Raw genomic sequence first — 14,841 nt, 5'->3', positions numbered from 1 at the left:
TTCTTTTTTGTTTAATATTAACATTTTCAAGTATAGAAACCAAAATATAATTTTTGAAGTTCTTGTTAAAATGGACCAATAAATCAAACAAATGGGTGTTTTTCAATATATATGTATAAAATATCATTATATAACCAAACAAAATCTGTGTTTATTGTCCACATAGACACAACAACTTATAGTTTACCAGTGAGCAATATCATGTATAAGCCATAGCATAATACATGAATAAAAAGATTTATAAACTTTTAACTCATAAAACGTATTTCCATTATTTCATTTATTATAAGTCAAGACCCAGTTAGAATTTTTATACTTAATCCTAAAATTTTTAGAAATTATGATAGCTCATAAATTTTTATTTTATTTGGAAAGAAAATACATTTTTACTAAAAAAATTGTATTTCTCAATCAACCAGTCTTCCAATTACTAAAAATATACTGAGCCCCTTATTTTAGCAACTTTAAAAATGGACTTTCTCAAATTTGCTTTTGTTAAAAAATTATTATCAAATTTCCTAATAATTGTGAATTATGACCAAGATATATGTGATGCATAACTCAGTCAAATTTACTTTATGGAAATGTAAACAAGTATCTTCAAATTCTCCATCAGAAACTTGACACCAAACTCTATTAACTTCTCAATACCTTACTTGCAATATATCAGAAGCTAATATCTTCAAAGACAAATTATTTCAAAATTATTTCTCCTGCAACTGGTAAATCCTCATAGGCACAAGTCTTAGGATATTCTGTAGTTCTTTAAAAGTCCCCAATAAGTATTTCTCCAAGTCATAGTGTTAGATACAGCAGGTAGTTAGGCAGACATGAGCCAGGCAGGAGAGCCTCTCCCGACCCCAGGTAACTTCAGGGGACCATCAGGTGATGGTCAGGTGGTTGTTAAATTGTGTCTCTGAAATTATAATTGGTCAAAGCTGGTGCCAGGGACCGGCAGTCTCCCAATAAATAGGAAACTCCTGGAGCTGTGGAGGAGCAGCAGCGTTCCCATAAGATCTCAGGGGTTGGGCTAGCGGGCTCAAGCATGCGCTAAGAGGCAAAATGGCAAATTTTAACTGGTATATAACCTTCCTCTGGGAATTTTTGTCGAATGAGGGGAAAACACCTTAAGTGAGCATGCGCACAACTTCAGTAAACACACTGTGTATGCACCCCTTCCCAAGGACTGGCAGGCCACTGTGCATGTGGACAGCCTGCCCCAAGGCAGAAATCAAGGGAGGAGAAACTCAAATCCTGGAACCAAGTTAATGTATTAAAATACCAAACCAAAGGTTGGACGGTGCACTTGGCTCTCTCAAGGCACCCACTTGACCCCTCTTCCAAGTGTGCTTTGCTTCCTTGCACTACGGCTCTAAAAGTTTTAAATAAACTCTCACTTTTGCTCTAACACTTGCCTCAGTCTCTCCCTCTGCCTTAAACATACTTCTGCCCCTCAGCCAAATTCTTTCCTTCCAGGAAGCAAGGATCACGTTCCCTGCAGATTCGCATTGGTAACAATAGTACTTGGAAGCATGGTTCTGCATGTCCAAGCAAATTTTCTGAGAGCCCATCTTGTAAATCTGCTTCATTACCCTTTTCTGACTCCGCCTCTGTTCTAGCAGAGTGAGTCCTTAAATCCCTTTTGGAATCCTCTGGTGGAATTGCTGGTTATTTTAATTAATGCCGTACATCTGTATTTTTTCTTCATACCTCATCAAACTTATGATGCTCAAAGCAGGCAATCCAAGAAAATTCACTCTTCAAAAATAGCTGCCTAATTTTGTGTGGTGTTTTTCAGTTAGTTGTTTAAAGAGTTCCAGGTTTGTAAAGTAAGGGAAAAATAAGCAAGTGGGAAACTCATGTGTTTTATTCCCTATTGGATCCCTAGTGTCCAGAATAGTGTCTGGCAGGTAATAGGTGTTCAGTGGGTGGGTGAATGAACACACATTTCTGTTAACACAATACAATTTTCCTTCTTCATTTACTCAACCAGTATTTGAAAACAATTTCAACTTGGTTAGGAACACCATATAGTGATGAGATGCTAATGATCTGCATGAGGTGTTTTTCTATATTATAGTATCTTTTTAAAATATCTTTGTAATGTCTTCTTTGAATAGCTTAGAAATGTTTTACACACAGTAGGGCATAATTTTCCTACTACTTCAATAACTGATTAGGTGCAAAGACCTTCCAATGTATACTTAGAAAAATATTTGTGCTGATTAATGAGGAAGTTTAGAACAAGTTTTGCAAATACTACTTTCAAAATTTTTATCATCCTCCACATAGATTATATTCTGCATATTTATACTGTGGCTCATGCTGCACAGACAGTTCCTATTTTTCTTCTTCTTTTTTTTTGTTTTTTCTGCAGGCAGCATAAAACAGAATAATGCTTTTTCATTATCATGATGTATGCAACCAGGGTGCTAAACTCCTAAATAAGGACCAGGCACCAAAATTATAGATCTTCTTAATAATGCCATATTTTATGTTAATTCTTTAATACTACATACTTACTTTAAACAGGAAAATGAGAGTCTATGTCCTATACTTGTACAATATTGGCAACATTATTTGCTTAGTATAAGAATCTAACATTTCCTCCTTTTGGATGGTTCACATTTGAGTCCTACCCATTGTGCTTCCAAACACCATTAGATCAAGAAAACATGATTAAAAAAAAAAAAAAACAGTAAGTATCTGTTAGATCAACAACTGTCAAGTCCTAAGTTTCCTCATTTGTGAAGGTGAGTACTGGACTAATATGGCTAAAACTGCCAGTGATTGACCAAAGTTTGTCTACCTCCAGAGTGCAGAGTTGTCGTCAGAAGGCAACTACCTTGCCAGGGCTATGTTTTCTTGCTCTTCTCACATCTATTTGTAGCCCTATAAAATATGAACAGAAGTGATGAGTGTCCCTTTCTGACTAGGGCATTTAAGGAGCAGATGATGAAGCTTCTCCACACTTCTGTTCCACTGCCCAGATGCAGAGGACTTCAAAGTCCTGGAGGACTGGGGCATCAAAAGATGTTGGAAAACTAAGTTTCAGAGTCACTGAACGAGAGATCTACCCACTAACTAAGAACACCTGCATTAGGAAGTGTAATAAGTGACAAACTATTCTGTGATGCCACTGTTATTTTGGGGTTTCCTTGCTTCACCAGCTAGAATTATCCTAAAGAAACTACTGATCACTGTAATTCTACTTCGTAGAACTCAAATATTACATCAGTAAGTATCCAAAACAATACTAAAATCTAAATACAGTTACAGTGCACATATAATTGAGACATTAGTAACATTGATGACTGTAGGCTTTTGCTATGAAATTATGGATAATTTGTCTCACTTTTTCATCATTAATACAATAATTGTCTCTTTTTAAACTTTTTTTACTCTAAAAGTTTAAATCTAGAAATATTCTCTGGACTATTTTATTTGAATGAACTTTAATATTTTGTTCTCTTCTGTAATTCTTGAATTTACAAAAGGAAAAACAGAAATGTTACCAACATGGTAGAATCCTGATACTTTGCATTGTGTATGAAGTAGAGAATCATAAAAAATGATTTGCTTTCATTTAAACTATATTTTCTGAAATCAATTACATATTGCAGTTCTCTACTAGACATGTTAAGAATAGTTATTTCTTTTTTCTTTTTTTAAATTATAATTTGATAGTTTTTCTCTTTCCTTGTTCAATTACAGAACTTGGTATCATATCTTTGCAAGACATTTGTTTTAGCAAAGGTGGTGTAAATCTGATAAGCAGAATATGTTACCTGTTTCACTCAGAGTTTCATTGCACACAACAGAAATCATATCCACAATTTTAAGCTTGAAGGTATTTATTGTCATCTATTGAGTTTCTTATAAAATTGTTGGAAGGCCAAAATAGTAGGCAGCCCATGTCTCCAAGAGTAGCTTTCAAACTCCAGTAATAGTCTGCCCCTGTAACATGGTTAAAGCTTTCATAACCACTGCAGAAAGGTCTAAAATCTTCTGACATGCTGACAGCAGAATGACACGTTATATTTCTATACATGCCAGCAAATAAATGCTTTATATTCTGCTTTTCTTTACACTCAATTCTGTTCTACAGCCAAATGGCACTACAAGAGTATCTGTGGAATCTAAATCCTATCCAGGACCCAGGCTATGTGGGAATCACAGAGAGACAAAGATTAGCATTCTAGAATCCACAACAGTGAAGTCATACTTAAAGGGAACTGGAATGTTTTCAGAAAGAACCTTTTGATGGTATCTTTCCTAATTCTCCCACTAGGAAACTCCACAAAGAAACCTAATAAAGCAGCAGAAATTGCAATAGCAATATGTTCCTGACATAATGCAACCCTCTTACCCATAAACAGGGATGAGTTCTCTTTTTCCCCTATGAAAGAGTTTTTTCATCTTTTGGTGATGATCACTATTCTTGTGGCTCAGGTACAAATCTAAATTGACATCCTGTCAATTTAGCTTATAAATTTGGAGCTGATAAATTTGATTTTCATGACCACTATCATGGCATATACAGACTACAGAACAAAGAAAATTTGTATCATTTTCACAGTCCTTGTTAGTTATGAAATCATAGCTCAGGAGACTGCACTGAACAACTTTTCGGATTACATTTCATATTTGTTCTAGCACTAGTTTTGTGCTGTGAGTGTGTGCCTTTACGTAGAATCCAGTGTGAATGGCTCTTGAATAGTGCCTCAGATTTCGACACTTCAGTAGTTCTTCTAATCTTAACTTGTTGTTACTTATGACTTCCCATAACCACTAGCTGTTATATTTTCCATTGTTCTCAGTCAAAACACCTACTTAAGGATCCGTGCTTGCCAGGGTAACTCGAAACCCTTATTTTGACACATGATGAGCTTTGGTACTCCTGTTTGTATTGAGTTGACATAGTCTTCCACTAACTTTTACCATTGGATATAAAGCACCAAATGGTAATCTAAACAATTTTCTAGACTCCATCCACTCTCCTCCTTTGCCCTGTTATATGTAGCAGGAACCCCCTCATTATTTTTTTCTTTTCTTTTTTCCTTTGATTTTCTTTCTTTTCTTTTTTCTCTCTCTTCTCTCCTCCTCTTTGCTGTTCTCCTTCTCTTCTCTTCTCTTCTCTTCTCCTCTCTTCTCTTTTCCTTTTATTTCTGCCTCGCTCTGTCACCCAAGCTGGAATGTAGGGGAGCAATCACAGTTCACTACAGCCTCAACATCTGGGACTCAAGTGATTCTTCCACCTCAGCCTTCCAAGTGTGCACTAACATGCCTAATTTTTTTTAGAAATGAGGTCTCACTGTGTCATCCAGGCTGGTCTCGAACCCCTGGCCTCCAGTGACCTTTTGCTGGGATTTCAGGCTTGAGCTACTGCTCCTGCCCCCTCCCCATCTCACATTCTTCTTGATAATAAAAGCTGATCACTCAAGCCAGTACAGTAACTTCTCTATTGGCTCAGAGACTCAGAAAGTACAAATAACTAGGATGACAATCCTGACTTACAGCTAAATGGAACCACCGTGTCCCTGGGTGGAAACACTATTCTGTTGGGAAGTAGATCTCTAAACTAACAGAGCTGACATTATTAAACAGGAGAAAAAATGAACCTGAAGGGCCATTTGAAGTACAGTTGAGAGGAAGTACTTTTAAATTCATCTCTGGGTTTCCAGGCCTCTATATCTGAAATATAAGATAAATTACATATATATATATATATATAGTTTTCAGATTTTCAGCAAAATATATCACATCAGGTAGAATAGGTCTCAGCCACCTCCAGGTGTTGTTATTTAATTGATGCTATTATTGAGTGATATGATTGAGTCTTTACTAATTAATAATGTTTGAAGCAATAATTCATCATACAGAAAAAAGAAAATTGTGTATAATCCTCACCAAATCTGTCCAGATAAATTCCAAATGAGTCAGACTTTTGAAATTAAATATATAAGTATTAAAACAATAATTAAATTGAAATTTATTACAACCTAGGGGTAGAGAGTATTTCCTAACCATAACTTTTAATTTATTTGAAGCAATTAAAGAAAAGATGGTGATACGGTTTGGCTCGTGTCCCCACACAATTCTCATCTCTGGTTGTAATCCCTATGTGTTTAGGGAGGGAACAGGTGGGATTGGATCATGAGGGTGGTCTCCCCAAGCTCTTCTCATGATAGTGGGTGAGTTCTCACCAGATCTGATGGTTTTGTAAGGCTCTTGCTCCCTCTTTCATGCCACCATGTAAGTCATGACTTCTTCCCCTTTTGCCATGGTTGTAAGTTTCCTTTAGCTTCCCCTGCCATGTGGAACTGTGAGTCAATTAAGCCTCTTTTCTTTATAAATTACCCAGTCTCAGGTATGTATTTATAGCAAGGTGTAAAATGAACTAATGCAGTAAATTGGTACCATGGAGAGTGGGGTATTGCTATAAAGATACTTGAAAATGTGAAAACAACTCTGGAACTGGGTAACGTACAGAGGTTGAAACAGTTTGGAGGGCTCAGAAGAAGACAGGAAGATGTGGGAAAGTGTGGAACTTCCTAGAGACTTGTTGAATGGTTTTGACCAAAATGCTGACAATGATGTGGACGATGAAGTCCAGGCTGAGGTGGTCTCAGATGGAGATGAGGAACTTGTTGGAAACTGCAGCAAAGATGACTCCTGCTATGCTTTAGCAAAGAGATTGGCATTATTTTGCCCCTGCTCTAGAGATCTGTGGACCTTTGAACTTGAGAGCGATCATCTGAAATTTGAATTTATATTTAAAAGGGAAGTAGAGCATACAAGTTTGGAAAATTTGCGGCCTGACAATGCCATAGAAAAGAAAAACCCATTTTCTGAGGAAAAATTCAAGCAGGCTGCAAAAATTTGCATAAGTAACAGGGGGCTGAATGTTAATCACCATGACAATGGGGAAAATTGTGTGTGTCAGAAATTTGGTGGTAGCCCCACTCATCACAGGCCCAGAGGCCTTTAAGAAAAAAATGGTCTCATAGAAAAAGGCTAGGGCCCTTCTGCTCTGTGCAGCCTTGAGACTTGGTGCCCTGTGTCCCAGCTACTTCAGCTCCAGCTATACCAGAAAGGGGCCAAGGTACAGCTCAGCCCATTGCTTCAGAAGGTGAAAGTCTTGGTGGCTTCTATGTGGTGTTGGGCCTACAAGTGCACAGAAGTCAATAATTGATGTTTGGGAACCTCTGCCCGGATTTCAGAGGATGCATGGAAATGCCTGAATGTCCAGGAAGACATCTGCTGCAGATGAGCATCCTCATTGTGAACCTCTGCTAGGGCAGTGTGGAAGGGAAATGTGAGGTTGGAGCCCCACCCAGAGTCCCCACTGGGGCACTGCCTAGTGGAGCTGTGAGAAGAGGGCCACCATCCTCCAGACCCCCAAATGGTAGATCCACCAACATCTTGCACCATACACCTGGAATAGGCACACAAAACCAGCATATGAAGGAGCTGCCCAAGGCTGTGGGAGCCCACCCCTGCATCAGCATGCCCTGGATGTGAGACATGGAGTCAAAGGAGATCATTTTGGAGCTTTAAGATTTAATGACTGCCCCTGTGGATTTCAGACTTGCATGGGGCCTGTAGCCCCTTGGTTTTGGCCACTTTTTCCTATTTGGAATGGGTGTTTTAACCCAATGCTGTACCCCCATCGTATCTTGGAAGGAACTAATTTGATTTTTATTTTACCAGCTCATAGGCAGAAGGCACTTGCTTCGTCTCAGATGAGACTTTGGGCTGTGAACTTTTGGATTAATGCTGAAATGAGTTAAGACTTTGGGGGACTGTTGGGAAGGTATGATTGTGTTTTCAAATGTGAGAATGTGAGATTTGGGAGGGGCCAGGGTAGAATGATACGGTTTGGCTGTGTCCCCACACAATACTCATCTCAAATTGTAATCCCCATAATCCCCACATGTCCAGGGAGGAGCCAGGTGGGAGGTGATTGGATCATGGGGGTGGTTTCCCCCATGTTGTACTTGTGATGTTGAGGGATAGTGAGTGAGTTCTCATGGGATCTGCTGGTTTTATGAGGCATTTTTCCCTGCTCTTGCTCTCTCTTGCCTGCCACATGTAGGACGTGACTTCTTTCCCTCTCCTCATGATTTTAAGTTTCCTTTGGCCTCCCCTGTGAGTGGAACTGTGAGTTAATTAATCCTCGTTTCTTTATAAATTACCCAGACTCAAGTATGTCTTCATAGCAGTGTGAAAATGGACTAATAAAGGTGGATACATTTGACAAAATAGAACATAAAAGAGACATTTGCGTAGAAAATGAAAATAAAAATATTTGGCAAGCTAGAATATATACCTTATATTATCCATAGATAAAACCGTAATATTTCTTATTGGTAGTCTGTAAGTTAAGAAGTAAAATATAAATACCCTGCGCAAAAATGTGCAAAGAAAAGTCAAGTTACAAAGAAAAGAAATGCTACATTTTACGTTATTCCTACTAGCCTAAAATGAAATAACTATGACAACGTAAAGATTAATAATTAGTATAATACATTTTAACCCACCGTATATGCATAAAAAATTTCATTTTTTTGTTGAAACAAAAATGATGAAATGGCACTGGTTATTAGTGAGTGTTTCTAGGTAATGTTATTATTTTGAAAGTGATTAATTAAAAGGATAGAAGAAAACATTTATTCTGCCTTTTCCATAAATTTTGGACTGCTTTGTGTTTCTCTGAAATTTATGTTGAATTTTTAACCCTCAGTAACTCAGAATGTAACTGTTATATTGATATAGGGCCTTTAAAGAGATAATTAAGGTAAAAGAGGTCATAAAGATGGAGTCCCTTATCCAATATAACTGATGTCCTGATAAGAAAAGAGAGACACCAGAGGAACAGCCATGTAAAGATACAGTGAGAAGATGACCATCTACAGCCAAAGCAAGAGGCCTTTGAATAAACCAGTCCTGCTGACATCTTGTCTTGGACTTGAGCCTCCAGAACTTAAAAAAAAAAAAAAAAAAAAAAAAAAAAAACTTCTGTTGTTTAAGTCACCAAGTCTGTTATGGCAGCCGTAGCAAACTAACTAATTGTACATTTTATATTTTAGTCTCACAGAATACTTGATGTAGAATAATGTTTCCTTATTAAAAATAATATGTCTCATACATGTAAAAGAATGACGGGAATGATATTCTATTTTGCAATTTGCAATTCTTAGTTACATAACAAATTATCATCAATGGATACTAAAACCATTAGTTGAAAGAGTGTGGGGAACATTTGTAAATTTTATTTTGTAAATCTTATTATAAACCACTGGTTATAATTAGCATCTCTAAAAGTAGGATAAGTAGACATTAAATACTCCATAATGTAGTAAAATAAAAAGTATCCATAAAACGTCCTTGCTTACACAAATTGAACATAAATCTGAACTAATACCACTTTACAAGAAACATAGGGGTAGAAGTACACAAACCCATGAGGAATCAGTCATTCAAATACCAGAATATGAGATATTTTATGAAACAGATAACATACATTTTGAAAAATCAAACCAAATAAAAAAAAATGACATGGAAGGGAATAAAAGCAAAGAGAAGGAAGGAAGGACGTTATAGAATAAAAAAGACTTAAACCTAATTACACATGCAATGTGTGGATACTTGCTGAATGTCATTTTGAAAAAAAAAAAAAAAACAAAGTATATTTTTATCACAACTGGTGAAATTTCAATATTGATAAAAAATTTAGTTAGCTGTATGAAGTGCAATAATATTGTGGTGATTATGTTAAAAGTCCTTATGGGGTTAAAATGCTTAGTAATATTTATGGGTAATATAGCATAGTTTTTATTATTTGCTTTAAAACAGTGTATACACATAAAGGAAAACTGGAATGGTTATTTAACAATGACACAAGTCTGACAAAATGTCAGTAATTGTTGAGACTGGATGATGAGTACATGGAATGTTTTACAATCATCTCTCTGCTTTTGGTTATCTTGGAAAGTTCTTATTTAATATGTACTACAGGTATTTCCACAAGGTAGAAATGTGCCATTTATGGTGTTGTTTCATGTTATTCACTGTTTCAGTGTTACTATTTCGAAGAAGAAGAAAATTAAAAATAACTCCCTCTCATATTTCCAAATTAATCTTACAAGGCTAGCATTACCCTGATTAAAACAAACAAACAAACAAAAAAACCAGAGAGCCTCTGCAAGAAAATTGCCACTATCCCTAATAATCATACATGTGCAAATACTCAATAAAATAATAGCAAACAGAATTCAAGACTATATTAAGAGATTTATTCACCATGATCAAGTGGGGTTTATCGCTGAAATGTAAAATTATTTTAACATACACAAATTAATAAGTGTGAATATATCACATTAACAAAATGAAGCACAAAATTATTTGATCATTTCAACACATGCAGAAAAAGCATTTGACAAAATTTAATGCCCCCCACTTTCACCATGTCTGTTCAACATACACTTGAATTACTAGCCAGATAATTTGACAAGAGTAAGAAACAAAAAGCACCCTAATAAGAAAGGGAGAAGTGAAAAAGTCTTTGTTTGTGAACAACATAATCTTGTCTATAAGAAAACCCTGAAAACTCCACCAAGAAATAGTAGGAGTTGATAAATGAATCCTATAAAGTTGCATGAAACAAAATCAACATATAAAAATCAGTAGTGATTTTTTTAATTTTTTTTTTTAGCTTATAATTTCTGTTTTATGCCTAGAGACCTTTTTGTGGAGACTTCTCTCCAACACAGAACTGCTTGTCTGTCCTCCTGGAGCGTTCAGCACCATTGTACAAACTTCCTTTGCCTTTTGTTTTGTTTTGGATCCCCCATGTCTTGGATGCTATTTATCACTTTTTACTTTTTTATAGTTGACCCTTGAACAACATGGGTTTGAACTGTGAGAGGGAATTTATATGTGAATTTTTTTTCAATAAAAGTAAAGATTACCTACATGGGTTTTGGACTGCATGGAGGGTTGGCACCCCTAATCCCTGAGTAGTTCAAAGAAGAGTTGAATTGTACTAATAGCAAACTGTCTAAACAGGAAATTAAGAAAACAATCCCATTTATGATAATAACCAAAAAATTTAAATACTTGGGCACAAATTTAAGACAACAGGTAGAAGACCTGTATATGGAAGACATTAAAACACTGATAAAATAAATGGAAGAAAACACAAATAAATGGAAAGATATCATGTGTTCATGGATTTAAATAATTAACATTGTGAAGATGTCTATCCCACCCAAAGCAATCTACAGATTCAATGCAATCAATCCCAATCAAAATTTCAGTGTTATTTATCACAGAAATAGAAAACAAATACTTAAATTTGTATGGAATCACAAAGATTCCAAGTAGCAAAATCGATCTTGAGCAAGTAAAACAAAGCTGGACCAGGAGTGGTGGTTCACACCTGTAATATTCGTTCTTAGAAAGAACAAGATCCGAGAATTTCTTGAGGCCAGAAATTTGAGACCAGCCTGGACAAACATACTAAGGCTGCATCTCTAAAAAATACACTAAAACTAGTCAGGTGTGGTGGTGCACACCTATAGTCCCAGCTATTTGGGAGGCTGGGGTAGAAGGATCACTTGGGCCCAGGAGTTTGAGGCTTCAGTGAGTGATTGTCATGCCACTGCACTCCAGTTTGTGCAACAGAGACAGATCCTGTCTCTAAAAGAATAAAAAATGAAAAAGAAAAAAAGAAAAACAAACCTGAAGGCATTGTACTCCAGGTTTTCAAAGCATATTGTGAAATGACTGTAATCAAAGTAACATGGTACTGGATAAAGAATAGATATATTGACTAATGGAACAGGCTAGAAAACCCAACAATAAATCCACACATTTGTACTCAGTGGATTTTTGAAGAAGACATCAAGAATACACAATAAAGAAAGGACAGATTTTCGATAAATGGTGTTGGTATTACTGTATATTCATATGCAGAACAATTAAAGTAGGCCTTTATTTTACACCATACACAAAAGTCAATTTAAAGTGGATTAAATAGAGGTTCCGTGTATACTGCTCAGGTGACAGGTGCACCAAATCTCACAAATCACCACTAAAGAACTTATTCATGTAAGTAAATACCACCAGTTCTCCAAAAACCCATGGGAAAAAAAATTAAAAATAAAGAAATCAGCAAAAAAACCCTAGATATATTAAACATTCAAATATGAAACTTGAAACGGTAAAAGTACTAGAAAAAAATTATAGGCGAAAATCTCCATGACATTGATTTGGACAATCACTTTTTGGATATGACCCAAAAAATACAGGCAACTGCAGCAAAAATAAACGAATGACATTGCACTAAACTGAAAACCTTTTTCATAGCAAAGAAAATAATTAATAAAGTTAAAAGACAACCCACAGAATAAGAGCAAACATTTGTAAACCATACATCTGATAAGATGTTAATATCCAAAATACATAAGGAACTTAACCCAATAACAAGAAAATAAACCCGATGAAAAAATGGACAAAGAACCTGAACAGATATTTCTCAAAAGAAAAGTAAAAATAGCCAATAGATTGCTTAAAAAATGCTCAGTATCAAGGAAATGAAAAAAAAAAAAAATACAACGAGTATCACCTCATATCTATTAACTAGAATGGCTTTTATCAAAAAGACAAAAAACATAATAACAAGTTTTAGACAGGGTTCAGATAAAAGAGAACTTTTACACATTGTTGGTAGGAAAATAAATTAATACAGCCATTATGGAAAACAGTATAGAGTTTCCTCAAAAAGCTAAAAATAGAACTACCACATGATCAAATAATCCCATTTCTGGGTGTATATACAATGGAACTGAAATCATTATTTTGAAAGAATATGTGGACTTCTGTATTTATTGCAGTGTTAGTCACAATAGCCAAGACATGGAATCCATGTAAAAATGTATCAATGGATAAAGAAAATGTGTTATACACATTCAGCCTTAAAAATTGGGAAATCCCATCATTTTCACAACATGGATGAATTTGGGAGACATTATACTAAGTGAATTAATCCAGACACAGAAAGACAAATACTACATTATCTTCCTTATATCTAAAAAAAGTTGATCTCATAGAATTAGAGAGTAGAATGATGGTTACCAAAGGCTGAGGGGGTGGGAGGGGAGGAAGGGAATGGGGAGTTGTTGATGAAAGGGTACAAAGTTTCAGACTGGGAGGAGAAATATTAATAGGTTTTGAGACTAATTTCACAACAAGGTACTGTAATTAATAGTAATGTATTATAACTAAGATAGTAAATTTCAAATGTCTCACTGTAAAAAAAATGATAAGGTGATGAATATGTTTACTTGATTTAATTATTCTACATTGCATACATATATCAAAATAGCATATTGTACCCCAGAAATATATATAATTATGATTTGTCAATCAAAAGAGTATTCCAAATAAATTTTTTAAAAATATAATTTTCTTCTGTGCTAGAGTACCGTTAATGCCAAGAAGCAAAGCTCACGGAGATCATCAGAAACAGAAAAAGTGCTTTTTAAGAAGTGTATTGCTAATATCCTCCCAAATGAAACAGAGTTTTAAGTCAGTTTTATGACTTAAATAAGTGCTAATATGTTACACTGAACACATAGGATGAAAAAAGAAATTATTTGTAAAATCAATGTGAAATGATTCATCTTCTTAAACTCCAAAATGACAAATCTTCCCCATCATTTTATCTGTAGTTTCTTGTCTTCTTGTCTTGGCTATTATAATCTTTATTGTCTTTTATCACAACAAAAATAAAATAAATGTTTTTTTATTTATTTATTTTTTTTGAGACCGAGTCTCGCTCTGTCGCCCAGGCTGGAGTACAGTGGCGTGATCTCGGCTCACTGCAAGCTCCGCCTCCCGGGTTTACGCCATTCTCCTGGCTCAGCCTCCCGAGTAAGCTGGGACTACAGGCGCCCGCCACCTCGCCCGGCTAGTTTTTTGTATTTTTTAGTAGAGACGGGGTTTCACCGTGTTAGCCAGGATGGTCTCAATCTCCTGACCTCGTGATCCGCCCATCTCGGCCTCCCAAAGTGCTGGGATTACAGGCTTGAGCCACCGCGCCCGGCAAAATGGTTTTATCTCTAATTAAATATTAATTTTGTGTACTGGGAATTTTGAACAAACAAGAGTGGCAAGTACATGTCACCAATGTTCCCACTTCTGATCTAAAATAGTATATAATAATACTTAGTAATAGTTGGTACATTACCTTCCTCTTAAAGAATGCCAGAGGAAGGAGGAAGTTAACATATTTCCATGGTCCAAATAGTGATATGTTAACTTCCTTCTTCATTAGGCATTCTTCCTAACTCCTAAAATGACCTGAAGAGGAAAAGCCTAAAAGACCAGTTGAGGACTTAGTTTTTTATCTGAACAGATAAGTAAGCTACATTCAACAAGCTTATGTTTTGCTTAGCCACACACACACCTGAAGTGTACATCAGAATATGCCACATTCTCCCTCAGCCATGTCCCATAAAACTATGATATCTAGATATGTCGCTTTGATTCATCTGAACTGAAGATAAAATCCGAGAAGTTGGGTGAAACTATCCTAAGTATCTTCCCAAAAGGAGTGAAAGTATACACGTCCAAGTTTCACTGACTAGTACAACCTTGTATTTAATGTTTCGTTTTTCTAAATAAAGTATATCCAATTTCTAGTATATAGTTAGGATGGATAGCTTTTTTCTTAAAAAAAAAAAAAAATGAGACTAACAGTATGTTTTCCTTTTCTTTAATTGTTGAAATAATCTCCAAGATTCCCTTAAGAAATTCCCTAAGGAAAAAAAAAAT

The 14,841-nt window shown here is 35.7% G+C and overlaps 1 long non-coding RNA gene across 1 annotated transcript; it reads right to left on the bottom strand.

Annotated features, from left to right (window-relative positions):
• Positions 1–1,849: 1,849 nt before the first annotated feature.
• LOC105513697 lies at positions 1,850–4,200 on the bottom strand. Its single transcript, XR_001002074.1, has 2 exons — positions 3,789–4,200; positions 1,850–3,018 (listed from the first exon to the last, which is right to left on the bottom strand). It is a non-coding gene; the product is annotated as an uncharacterized LOC105513697 (long non-coding RNA).
• Between the last annotated feature and the right edge of the window lie 10,641 nt (positions 4,201–14,841).

The sequence above is a fragment of the Colobus angolensis genome, unplaced genomic scaffold (assembly GCF_000951035.1).
Source record: "Colobus angolensis palliatus isolate OR3802 unplaced genomic scaffold, Cang.pa_1.0 Scaffold235, whole genome shotgun sequence".
NCBI lineage: Eukaryota > Metazoa > Chordata > Mammalia > Primates > Cercopithecidae > Colobus > Colobus angolensis.
This window is presented reverse-complemented; position numbering and strand designations above follow the sequence as displayed.